Source organism: Nuphar pumila, chromosome 5 (genome assembly GCF_984573655.1).
Source record: "Nuphar pumila chromosome 5, dmNupPumi1.hap1.1, whole genome shotgun sequence".
NCBI classification, from domain to species: domain Eukaryota; kingdom Viridiplantae; phylum Streptophyta; class Magnoliopsida; order Nymphaeales; family Nymphaeaceae; genus Nuphar; species Nuphar pumila.
Genome location: NC_143253.1, coordinates 7,375,175 through 7,388,658, shown reverse-complemented (window position 1 = coordinate 7,388,658; position 13,484 = coordinate 7,375,175). Strand labels below are relative to the sequence as shown.

Below are 13,484 nucleotides of genomic sequence, written 5' to 3'. Positions count from 1 at the left end.
TTTTCGCAAAGCCCACAATGCCAAATCAAACATGGCATCATGGAAATGGAGGTGTGTTATTGAATGGAGGTCCGATTCTGTTTTCGCACCAGAGGAATCTACGGAAGGGGTGCCCCGGCACCCTAATCCCGTGACAAGCAAACGCACCCTCAAACCCACCGCCTCAATTCAGGAAACTGTGCCAAAACTACCCCAGGGATCGGACACCAACCTCAGGGTTGCCACTGAGGAAGCTTCCTCGAACACCCAAACAAAACTCTATAAAACCCACCGCCCCCAAGAGATGAAACTGTCCCAAAACTACCCCAGGGATCGGACACCAACCTCAGGGCTGCCCCTCTTCCATGTCTGCCTCCCTTCCCAATCCCAAGAGGTACATCACCACCCAAGAGCTCCACACCCACAACTCAGAGAATGATCTATGGATCTCAATCCAGGGCAAGGTCTACGACGTCACCGGCTGGCTCAAGGACCACCCTGGTGGGGACATCCCCTTGATGAACCTAGCCGGCGAGGACGTCACCGATGCCTTCATCGCCTACCACCCTGGATATGCATGGAATCTCCTTGACAGGTTCTTCATTGGGTACCTTAAGGACTACAAGGTCTCCGAGGTCTCACAGGACTACAGGAGGCTCCTCAACGAGTTGGTCAGGTCGGGTTCCTTTGAGAGAACCGGCCACTTTGTGTACTTCTCTATGTTGGTCATGCTCCTGATGCTTTTCCTCTGTTTTTATGGTGTTTTGGGGTGTGAGAGCTTCTGGGTGCATGTGGGTTGTGGGTGTTTGATGGGGTTTGTGTGGATCCAGAGTGCGTATATTGGTCATGATTCTGGGCACCATGTCTTGTTTAAGAATAAGGCATTGAACAGGCTTGTTCAGGTTGTGAGTGGGAATTTCGTGACTGGGCTCAGCATTGGGTGGTGGAAGAGGGACCACAATGCCCACCACATCGCCTGCAACAGCCTGGATTTCGATCCCGACCTGCAACACATGCCGATGTTTGCGGTCTCCTCAAAGTTTTTCCAATCACTGACTTCTCATTTCTATGAGAGGAAGATGCCCTTTGATGGCCTTGCTAGGTTCCTTGTGAGTTACCAGCACTGGACGTTTTATCCTGTGATGTGTTTTGGTAGGCTCAATCTCTTTGCACAGACATTTGCGTTCGTTCTGTCCAAGAAGAGGGTGCCCAACAGGGGGCAGGAGCTTTTGGGGATCATGTTGTTCTGGATCTGGTACCCTTGTTTGGTTTCATGCTTGCCCAATTGGAAGGAGAGGGTGGTTTTTGTTGTTTGCACCTTTGTGGTCTCTGGGATCCAGCATGTGCAGTTCTGTTTGAATCATTTCTCTTCGGAGGTGTATGTGGGTAAGCCTGGTGGGAATGGTTGGTTCGAGACCCAGACAAAGGGGTCTCTTGATATACAATGCCCCCCTTGGATGGACTGGTTCCATGGGGGATTGCAGTTTCAGGTTGAGCACCATCTATTCCCTCGGCTCCCTCGTTGCCATTTGAGGAAGATCACGCCTCTCGTGAGATCTCTGTGCAAGAAACATGGCCTTCCGTATAATAGCGTGCCATTTTTTGAGGCTAATTTGTTGACGCTCAAGACTCTCAGAACAGCAGCACTGGAGGCGAGAGACGCTGATGTGACTCCTAGGAATCTCCTGTGGGAAGCTTTTAACACCCATGGTTGAGAATTGGAGAGGTTTTTATGTTTTGAGTGATTTCTTTTTAGATCTCTGTTGTCATTTTTCACCAGGAGTTTCGTATGGTGAAACGTTGTAGGTAAAATCTATTGAGCGATGTTTGCTTAAAGAAATTGTGAATGGAATTCAGGGAGGGTAGGTTACAAGGTCTGGTAGATGATATTCATCAGTTCCAACTATCCTTGTTTTCTGAATTGGAACTTCATGTTTGGATATATTTGATAATGAGCTTGTTGCCATTTTGAATTTAAGCCTGTAATTTCTTATAACACAAACTTGGTTTCTTTAGTTTTGTTTTGTAACTTTCCTTCTCATTTTACATCAATGTTCATTTCGTTACTTCAAGAATAAAAGTCATCCGAAGGGAATTAGCTTTTCATGTGTATGTAACTGGTGGAACTTTCGCTTTGATTTCTCTAAGATTGTTTTGCTGTTTTCTGCTCTCCAGTTATGTATTTCTTGTAATGTGGTTTGAATGATTTGTTCCACATATTCATTGCAAAATTGTTGCTGATATGAATTTGACTGAAGTTTTGAATGCTAATCTCGCTGGTGTCTGATAACGGTATGGTATTTTTAGTTTCTATCCGTTTTAATAATGTCCTGATCTTGACTTAATCAATTTATTTTCATCGTGTTGAAGTGCTCACTGAAGACATACACATGATATAAAAACTTATTTTTATTTCTTTGAATTGACTGTTACGTTAGAATAATACAAAATTACCTCTTTGTTCTAAAGCATTTGAATGTTCTCGCACCGTCCTTTGCATCATGTATTATCTTTTATGTTTAAAATTCTGATTGGAAAGGTCCAAATGAAGCCAAAGGGAGAGAATTCAGTGATGACTATATTAGGTTCATTTTATTGTTTGTGTAATTGTGCGTTAGTTGCGCCTAGAGTCCAAGGATTTATATTATTAGGATGGGAGTGCTGCTGTCATTTTTTTCTTCCATCTAATTCTGTTCTCAAGTCTCAAATCTCAATTCTAATTTTATTTATAAAGAAGGTTCTGTCATTCAGTATCACTGCCTGAAATAAATAGCATTCCTCATAATCTTTTTAAGATATTAATTGTATTTGCCAAGTAGCAAATACAGTGGTGTATAAAGATGCTTAGGATGTGAAATATTGGTAATGAGCTTTTCCAGCTTGATGTGGAGCACTGGATAACCTTCTAATATCAATGCATTGTACGAATGCAAGGAATAACAAAGGCTGAATCCATCACCCCTATCATCTCCTCTCCAGCTCCCAAACAAAGCCTAAATTTATCTCTTTGGTTGTAATGTGTAACTGTCAGCCAATGTTTCCTTCCAGCAAAGATGGAACTCCAAGGGAAGAGCACACTTTATGCTATTAATTTTTTTCATTAAAGTGGCCCATTTTCATGTTAAAAATAAAATAGGCCATTGTCCTATGTCTATGAATCAAATGCACCGGGGTGGGCCATATGGTCAAGGGAACCAGTTTTCTCACTGATTGTGTTTTTCGTATGAAAGTGCTTTAGACACCCTTCCCTCAAGCAGTTTTATATGATTTAGATCTTTCATTTGCTAATTTGATGTTCAGATATGCCAGGTGGTGCATAACCCTGAAAATTCTGAACACACTATGACCTGATCCATGTTACCCCTTTTCCGTGAGAAACCTGCTTCATACCACGGTGTCCGCCACATGCAACCTCTTCTTTGAGGAGCAGTTTAGCGGCTTCCCGCTTCTCCCTCTCTCAAAAACAGACACGACTATGAAAATGTTTTTCTCATATGAAACAAACATCAAAAATATGATTTTTACCCACTTTTCTCATGTAAAACAAACCTCAAATACCATTTTTTCTTGCCATGAAATAAACACAAATGGCTCACTTTCATGAGACACTACAACAATTTGGATATACGACAGATATACAACATCCAACTCGTTAAGATTGCCGCAACATACTTATAATGGCAGTTGTTTTGTGGAAGGCACTGTCACTGTTCACACTTATTGCGGCAGGTGAAACTTCTGCTGAATCCCAATTTAGTTTGGCGCTTTCACCTACCTTTTGGCGCTAACTTCATTTCATTTTTTACTTTTCCTTTTATTTTCTCTCTCTGCTGTGCTCTTGGCCTCTCTCTCTCTCTCTCTATATATATATATATATATATCTTTCTGATCATTTCTGGTCATCACGGTGGAGCAGATTGACGAGGGAGCCAGAGGGGAACCGGGTGTTCTAGGTCATCACAAAGGCCATGCTTCATGCCTTGGCAGTCTAGAAAAACAAGTTGGCTCAATTCCTCGGTTTGGGGCCATGATCATCTACGGTGATCTCTCTCTCTCTCTGTACCTACAACACCAACAGAGGAAAGAAATTCTCCTTTTTTTCTTTCCTTACCAATTTCATGCATCACATGATAACCTTCTCATTGCTCTTCCCCTTATTGTTCTCCTATTTGTTACTATGGTTCCACAAAACCATAGCATAGCATGAATATAGTGCAGTCATATGCACAAAAATATATCAATTGATGCATTTTATATATAATACATAATGTCTCATGATTATTTTTTTCACAATTTTGTACAAGCAAACAATAAGGATTATGCTCAAATTAAGCAACCAACAGAGAAGATAGAATTTTTGGAGTACCTTTCATAAATCCATCAATCAAATAACACTTGTACCAAGGCACAAAAATCAATAAAGAGAAGAATAATAGTTTTAATAAGCTAAATTCTAATCATACGTCTACTATGAGAGAAATGAAGGTACACATGTAGAGATTTATAAAGATCTCTAATCATGAACTCACATGTAACATACAAATTTTTTTAACATAGTGTAACAAAAATAAAATCTCTAAGAATTATGATATAAAATATAAATGCATAAGAAAGAAACCACTAAGAGTTTCAAGAGGGCATAAGTATCAAAATCAGTAAATCATCAATAGTAAAAAAACACATAAAATCACTAAAGACTCATGGCAATTTTTTTTTTCAAAAATAAGTTTTATCATTGCTCAAGAAGCATAATCACAAGAATCCTCTTAGAGAAAGATGCAATACATAATAGAGAAATACATTTAATATTATTAAAATATGCATTTGAGTACATGATGACAACCCATGCTTATTTCAATTATAAAGACTACATGAGGCATATATCAAGAATCCCTTAATTTACCTCTTCATTAATTTGAAAATAATCATACTTGATAAGTTATATAGAGTAATATCATTCAAACATACATGAAGTAACACATTCACCCATATAAGATTAATGCAAGTCACATATAAGAAGTATATGATCCATGATATAAGTATTTATCAAGAGATTATCACAAAGGCCACTAAGGATACATGAAAACCATTAAAAGTATATACCAAAGAGGGCACATTAAATTAAATAGTATGCAATGAATCATGAGCCTTTAATAAAGAACAAAAGTGTCCACCAAAGTTCTAAATAGACAAACACAACAAGCGTCGATGGACACAACAATAAAACCCATAAAAGGGCATACACAAATAGGCTCAATTACAAAAATATTTTATTCATTTATCAAAGTACAAGAAACATGAAAAACATATAATCATAGTTTTTGGAATCCTTAAAAAATCACATTTACTTAGTACATAATTTTTAACATGCTTTGGTAATTAAAAAGATACTAGTATACCCAAAATATACTTCAAATTAACATGTTCATGCAAGAGCAAACAATAACATACTTAAAAAGAGATTTAAAAGGAAGCTTTAATTTTAATTAATAAAAAAAAATTACATAAAATCCTCACTACATAACTCTCAAAACACAAAAAACTACCTAACACTACCAGTAGACACCCATTTTTTTTTAAGATGCCCAAAATACTAACATCTTTTGAAGAATCAGGCTAAAGGTTGGGGTTTACAAAGAAGACAATGCGAGAAAATTAAAAAAATTCATTGAACGACTAAAGCAATTCAGTCGTCTACCGCATTCAGACAACCACTTCAGTTCAACCATTTGACCCGAGACGACTACTTCAGTTCAACAGTGTAGTCGCTTTGTCCTTTCTGTACGGCTATCTCAGTTCAACCATCCAGCCAATCCAACATTTGGTTTATCCTCTTCAATAGACAACCAAACCTGTTTAACCATTTATCTCAGGACGCACAAAACAATTTAGTTGTTCAATCAATTCGAGCAAATGAAGCACATTTGCCCCATCTTCAACCACTTTTGTACGATTCTGAGAGAATATTTTTCCTAGATAAACTTTCTTCAGAGAAAGATTCATCCCAATTAACCTCATCTCTTAACACCCATAAATAGGGGCCCACCCCTATGATGAAGGGAGGGAAGGGAGATGTCTGAACGCTAGCATTGAGAAGAATGAACACAAGACTGTTGATACTTGTTTCTTTGATCTTTCTCACTACAAAAAACCCTCACTTTCCGGTGGAAGTGTTGCCAAATGGACGAAAAGAACTCAAAAGCCTAAAACGGACCCCTGGTCTGAAAAAAGTGCATTTGTTTTCCCTTTCTCTCATTTTATTTATTCATTTTATTCATTGAGTTAATTTTATTAGTTTAGAGCAGATACTTACACATTTCATTTGTTTATTTGTATCATCCGTTGTGTGAGTTACGCTATGGAATCAAAAGGCATGCTCGAGCTTCACCTTAGCTTTGGCGAAGGATGGTCAAAGTTTGAACGACGTCCTCACATCTTTTTAAAGGAGTTTTAGAGATTTAAAAGGTAAGTCTCAAATTTTTTTATCAACAATTTTTGGCGATCACGATGAGACATTTTTCTTTAAAGTTTTATAGCTAGACCTGCATTTCCATCTCTATTTTTTTTCTGCTTTGTCGGATGGCTAGCCATCCACCTTGTTCTTTTTGCAGGCTGGTAGTCTGAGGGTCTGTCCTCACCTGCATTTTGACTAATCTTGATAATGTTGTTATTTTGTTTGGACGGGACAGTTTGAGGGTGTGTCTGCATTCATGCATTTTTACTGCTCTTGATAATATTGTTGTTTTGTTTGGATGACTAAACTATTTTAGCCGTCCATCCTACTTTTCTCTCGGATTGGGCAGTCCAAGGGCCTGTCTGCATTCCTACATTTTTACTGCTCATGATAATATTGTTTTCCTATTTGGATGACTAAATTAGGTTTAGCCATCCATCCTACTTTTTTCACAGACTTAGTCGTTCGAGGACATGTTTGTTTATTGTCTTCTCGTTGTCTACTCTACTGAGTCTGACATGTTTGGCCGTCTAGCTAGACTCTGTTCCCGATAGGTTTGGCCATCCAGCTAAACTCTGTTCCTGACAGATTTGGCCGTCTAAGCGAAATTTGTTTTTTTTTCTCTTTTCTGTCTCTGTAGATTGGTTATCTAGGTCCTGCAAATCCTTTTTGCATACTTAACCATCTTGGCCCTGTGACCTCATTGCAAACATGGCCGTTCAGACCTTGCAAGTTTCCTACAAAGTTGGTCTAATCCCTACAACCTTTTACTCTTTGGTTGTCAAAGGCCATTTTTTTGTTTTAGCTATCTGCCCTAGTTTGGTCATCTAACTATTTAGTTGTCTGACTTAGTTTGGCTGTCTAGCCTCGTTCGGCCATCTGGTTCTATTTGACCGTTTGACTCTGTTTGGCCGTCTAGGACCCATTATCCCGAACCTTGATTTTATTTAGTTTATTTTTATTTCGAATATAGGTCTTTTTGCAATAGTTTCATGCATAAATATTAGGTTTAGACTTTTATCAATTTTTTAGATGCCATTGCTGGAGAAATTGCATGACATTTAGAAATTAGGAAAACATAACCTCCACCAATTTTAGCATATTGTATGAAAACTTTGTTATTCCAATTGCATGCTTCTCACTTTTTTGACTCTCTCTTTTAGGATTAAAACCCTTTTTTTGTTTTGGATTTTCAACTCTTTTTTGTCATACAATTTGAATCTTCTAATCGCCCACTCGTACATTTAAGTTGTTAGCTTGAATATATTCAGAACCGAAACATCCATACCAGTATTCTTAAGTTGTTAGATTGAGTACATCAGGTATCGGATATGGAAGGGAACTCCTATCCTCGAACCTGAAGAAACCTCGCAGATTCATAGTGTTTTTTGAGGAGACTTAGGATACCCGTCAGATTGCAAAATCTCTCTTTACTTGTTTGAGCTTCTTTGAATCACTTGTTTGGGGTATCATGAATACCCGATCTTGTACCAAGAAGACCAACCCATATCTATTCTGGAGGAACCACCTTAGGAAAATTCCATTTATAGGATGCTACCCCATCTGCTTAGACTTATGCACAGGATGCCACATCAGATGTTGCCAAATGCGATGTGGATACGGATGAAAAGACCCATATCGATGTCATTAGAGAGCTTAAAGGTGCTCAGAGAAAAGGAAAGGATCCAGTCCAGTCGGAGTCCAGCTTTCATCGGTACTCCCGAGTTTCTCATAACATTCATCTAAGGGATTATGAGATAGACATCTCCAGCACAGACGCGTCAGTTAAGAGACGAGTTCACAAAACTTTTCGAGTTAGATCCCCCACCAACGAGCAAGATGAGCTGGCACCGATGGTACATCATATGAGAAAAATAAAAAAAAAGGCAAAAGAATTGCAAGAAAGAGAAGAATACTAACGGGCCCAAGAGGGATGGAAATAGGAAAGAGACAAAGACACCCATGAACAAGAATATTAGGGTGAATCTCAAGCATTCGATCGAGAAAAGAGAGCTTACAGACACCGGGTAACTCGCCCGGTCCATACTAAATCCTCAGAGTCAGACAAGAAAATCGAATCCCTTGAGATATGTGGACATATACCGAAAAAAGTATTCTATGAAGGGCATCTTACCTGAAGAATATGATGATGAAGACAATGAAGTTCCTCCCAAGTTTTTGAAATCTGGAAGGAAAGGTGACCCAAAAACTCACATATATATACTACACACACAAAAAAAATACATTAATTTTAACGACCTTATACTTATCTAACAATAGAAATTACTTAATGCTGCTATAGGTTGTTACAATGACAATTATAGTTGCCACTGTAGGTTAGATAACTGCCAACAATACCAATAATGACAAGACCTATAGTGGATGTTGCTAAATTGCCGCTATTTGTTGCAGTGGTAGTTGCATAAGTCTATAGCAACAATTATGATCGTTGCTATAAATTCATTTTGTTGTAGTGGCAGTTGGTGGACAAACGATTTTTGGTAAAAGGCCTAGAAGTTGAGAACACTTTCATGTGATTTGCCTTTGCCTTAAATAAATGGGCCCAAAGGGTTTTTTCTTTATGCCCCTCTTTATATCCTTCTTTGGGATTTTATCGATGCAAGTGATTTTCATCAAATCAAATTTAGTAGATGTTGAAAGAACTTTAAAGACGGTGGAAAGCTCGTATTTCAACTCTCTTGTCCACCGAGAGGCCAAGCACTGTATTTATAATCATAAAGAATTTTACAGTATAAAAAAGTTTGAGTTTTACAAGGTTTCTAATACACCATTCTAGAATACATATGGATTATCGTTTTTGATAATTTTATAAAAAATGATTACTTCTGTTCTATCAAAATTATAATGCCAGTTTCATGAGACTCCTGATTGAGCAACTGTATTTGAGTTATCTTGAACATCTTTTATTGTTTTGGGACTCTGAGAATTCGTGGAAGTTTATCCTTATCATGCCCCTGCGAGCTCAATGTGGGGTCAACAACGTTGAGATTGTCACGTATAAAAACTAACCTAAAAAACGAAAGAGGTTTAGTGAGACCATCATCCAACTAGTCAGAGGAGGAGATAAACTGAACTTGAAGATGTCCCTTTTGCACATGATTTCGAACAAAATGAAAATCAATTTCAATATGTTTGGTACGAGCATGAAAAACCAGATTTGCTGCATGATATAAGGCTCCAATATTATTACACTAGAAAATGGGTGGAAAAGTAGGGGCAAAGCCAAGCTCAGTGAGAAGAGACTTGAGCCAAAGAAAATCAGACACAACACAAGCAAGAAACTTGTATTCATCTTCAGTGTTGGATCAAGCTACGGTCCGCTGCTTGCGAGAAGACCAAGAGACCAAATTAGAACCTAGAAAGACAACAAAACCACTTGTTGACTTGTAGTCGTCAAGGCTTCCGGCTCAGTCAGTATCAGAGAAGGCGTTGAGCTGGAGAGAAGAAGACCATGAGAGAAACAAGCCATGGTAAATGGTATCCTTGATATAGCGAATGATGTGTTTGACGACAGACCAGTGAGTAACCATGGGCTGATGCATGAACTGGCAAACCTTTTTTACCGTAAGGGCAATGTTAGGCTGTGTGATAGTGAGATATTAAAGACTGTTCACGATGCTGCGATATAAAGTAGAATCATGAAAAAGAGGAGTATCATCCTTAGATAGCCGAGTAGAGACACTTAGAGAAGTAGAAATTGGCTTCACATCTGCCATAAAAGCACGACGGAGTAGAGTAAGTGCATAGGTGGGCTGGCAGAGAAGAAGTCCTAATGAAGCATAATGGACTTCAATGCCTAAAAATAATTTAACCGTCCGAGATCTTTGATGAAAAAGGCAAGACTGAGGCACTAAATTAACTGCTTGATGACAACGCTGAAACTGTCGATGATTATGATATCATCAACATAAACTAGCAAATAAATAACCAAATCACGATCTTGGAAAATAAACAATGAAGCATCAGAAAGAGAGATGTGAAACCCGTGGGACTGAAGATAAGAACTGAGACGCTAGTACTAGGCACACAGAGCCTGCTTGAGACCGTACAAGGCCCGATCCAGTTTGCATACATGCTGAGAAAAAGCAGAGTCTTCAAAATCAGGAGGTTGTGCCATATAAACATATTTAGATAAGAGACCATTTAAAAAGCTATTATTAAAGTCCAATTAGTGTATCGATCAATCTCACAAGACTGCAAGAGCAAGAACAACACGGATGGTGGTGGGCTTTACAACGAGAAAAAAAGTCGACGCCTTCCTTTTGATGCAAACCCTTAGCAACGAGACGAACCTTGTAACGAGCGACATAGCTACCAACATGTCGTTTAATTCAAAAAACCCATTTGGATCCAATGATATTATAGTGAAGTAGCGGAGGAACAAGGTGCCAGGTATGATTGATTTGGAGTGCATTAAACTCTTCTTCCATAGTCGTGCGCTTTTGGGGTCAAGATTAGCTTGTTTAAACAAAATAGGTTTGGATGTGATGAGGACAAAGCTAAAACAAGAAAGAGATAGGGGATAGTGGGTGGTGGTAAATACGCGGGGTTTAAGGGAGTTGGTCATAGAACGAGTGATCATGGGATGAGTATGGTCAGACGGGCAACTCACGATGGAGTTAGGAAAAGGAAAAGGAAAAGGAAAAGGAAAAGGAAAAGTAGAGGACAATGGCAAGGAGGAATCAATTAGATCATGAGTGAGAATATGGCTTGCAGGTGAAGTAGGGGGGATAGGTATATCTGGAGGGACCGTCAGTTGAGGAGGCGACAACAAAAGAGTATTAGAAAGGGGTAGGACAACAGGAGAAGAAAGACCCCACTCAGAAAGACTAGGCGATGGGGAACGAGCAAGCAAAGCGACAGGTTCAAAAACATACTCATCAAAGTAAACATGATGAGAAATATATGTGCAAAGTTGAGAGGGGTCGAAAAAAAGGCAGCCCTTATGGCGAGAGGCATAGCCAAGAAAAATCCAGGGAGTAGTCTTTGGTTGAAATTTTGAGGTATGCTAGGGTGTTTACAGGGGGTAAAAGCGGGTACCAAAGACACAAAGATGGTGATAGTCGGGGGGTTTATGAAAGAGAAGTTCATACAGGGTCTTACGATTAAGTACTAGGGTGAAAATATGGTTAATGATATAAACGACAATGTGAAAAGTATCGACCCATAAGGTATATGACAACAAGGAAGTGTGTAACAGACTAAGCTCTGTTTCAATGCCATGTCGATGTTTGCACTCGACAAGCCTGTTTTGTTTCAGGGTATGCAGGCACGAAAAATGATGAAGTCTGCCATGGTTCCGTAGAAAACTTTCAAAATCATGACTGGTAAATTCGCCTCCATTATCAGTTTAAAAAGCTCAGATGGAAAATTGAAGTTGCTTTTGAGTGACATGCTTGAAATACTTAAAACACTCAAACACTTGCAATTTAGTATACAATGGAAAAAGCCACGAGAAACGAGAAAAATCATCCACTATGATGAGATAAAAGTGAAAACCTTCACGTGAAGCGACTCGAGCAGGCCCCCAAACATCGACGTGTAGAAGCTCAAGTGAAGATGTTGTAGAAGAGCAAAAGTGACCAAAAGAAAGCTTATAAACTTTGCCAATAAGACAACTCTCACACACTTTTATTTTGTTATTGTTATTAACAGAAATATAATGACAAGAGTTTAAGTAAGAAACAATCTTCTTATTTGCATGTCCGAGATATTGGTGCCATATGTCAAAAGAAGTCATTCTGCTTGTATATGCCGCAACTTGCATATGATCATCAAATTTGATTGGATATAGTCCCGTGCTGGATTTTGGTCCCTTGAGATGAATCTTGCATGTTTGTTGATCCTTGACAAGAAATTCAAAAGGGGTGAATTAAAAAATACAATCATTATCTTCAGTAAACTGGCCCACAGATAAAAAGTTCATAATAGAAGGAACATAAAGAACATTCTTTAAATCAAATAAAGAGCCATGAGCTTTCATAATAAGATTACCAGTTTGCGAGATGGGAAGCATCTTACCATTGCCAATCATGACTTACTCACCCTCATGATATTGTGATTTATGAAAAAGTTGTTGGTCATCCATGGTTAGATGATTTGTAGCACAAGGTCAGGATACCAATAGTCATTAGTGGATTGCTAAAGAGACAAGACGGAAAAAGCTTTAAGAATATACCAATAAGTTTTGACAATATGTTCTCATTTTTCACAATATTGACAGGTGACAACCCCATGACCACCTTGAGTTTGAGAGACAAAGTTACTATTAGACATGTTTGATAATGCCATTCATGCACCCTCACATGTATTGCATTATATCATTTTTTATGTGGGCATTCAATGTCACAGGTCTCATCGATCTCATGCATTTAGCGATCATTGCTACATCATATGAGCTATTGAGTATTTTACCAAGTAGGTCAAAGTTGTCTTCTTAGCTAGAGTCAAGAGTTGACATGTAGCTTCATTGAGAGATATTGTCTTTGGCATGTGATCGAGTGATCTTTTCAAGTCGATGATCTAGTCCAACGATTCATTCACCATATGGAACTGCATCTTTTGTCAAGCGAATCTTACCCAATTAAGAAGGATAATACATTGTCAAATGAGTCTTACCTAATTAAAAAGTAGTGTCCTAATTAGGAAGGACCATATATTGTCAAGCGAGTCTTACATGGGAATTCATATTGGCTGATAAATTCTGATGCAGTTGAATTGCCTCATTCAATCAATGGCATGCATTTGAAAGAAAAAAATATTGTTTAATTGGATCTTTTTGATTTTTTTTTGCAAAAAGGCCTCTTGTCTTTTGAAAATGTGTCTTTTAGGAAGATTGGTTATAAATAAAGTTGTGGAGTTCAGAGTCCCAATGAGGAGGTTATCTTAAGGAAGAAATATTGGCGATAAAGTGGAGTTCCTCAAATCATTGTATCATAACTAGGGATTTCTAGAAGCAAATCATGAAAAGTTATTGCTAGATACCTTAAATTAATGATGTAAAATCATACAAGACTTCTTTAGATAACCA

The 13,484-nt window shown here is 38.4% G+C and overlaps 1 pseudogene across 1 annotated transcript; it reads left to right on the top strand.

Annotated features, from left to right (window-relative positions):
- The first annotated feature begins 273 nt into the window (after positions 1–273).
- LOC149836645 (delta(8)-fatty-acid desaturase pseudogene) lies at positions 274–2,083 on the top strand (annotated as a pseudogene). The gene has a single exon (XR_016431825.1). The product of XR_016431825.1 is annotated as a delta(8)-fatty-acid desaturase pseudogene (transcript).
- Positions 2,084–13,484: the final 11,401 nt, after the last annotated feature.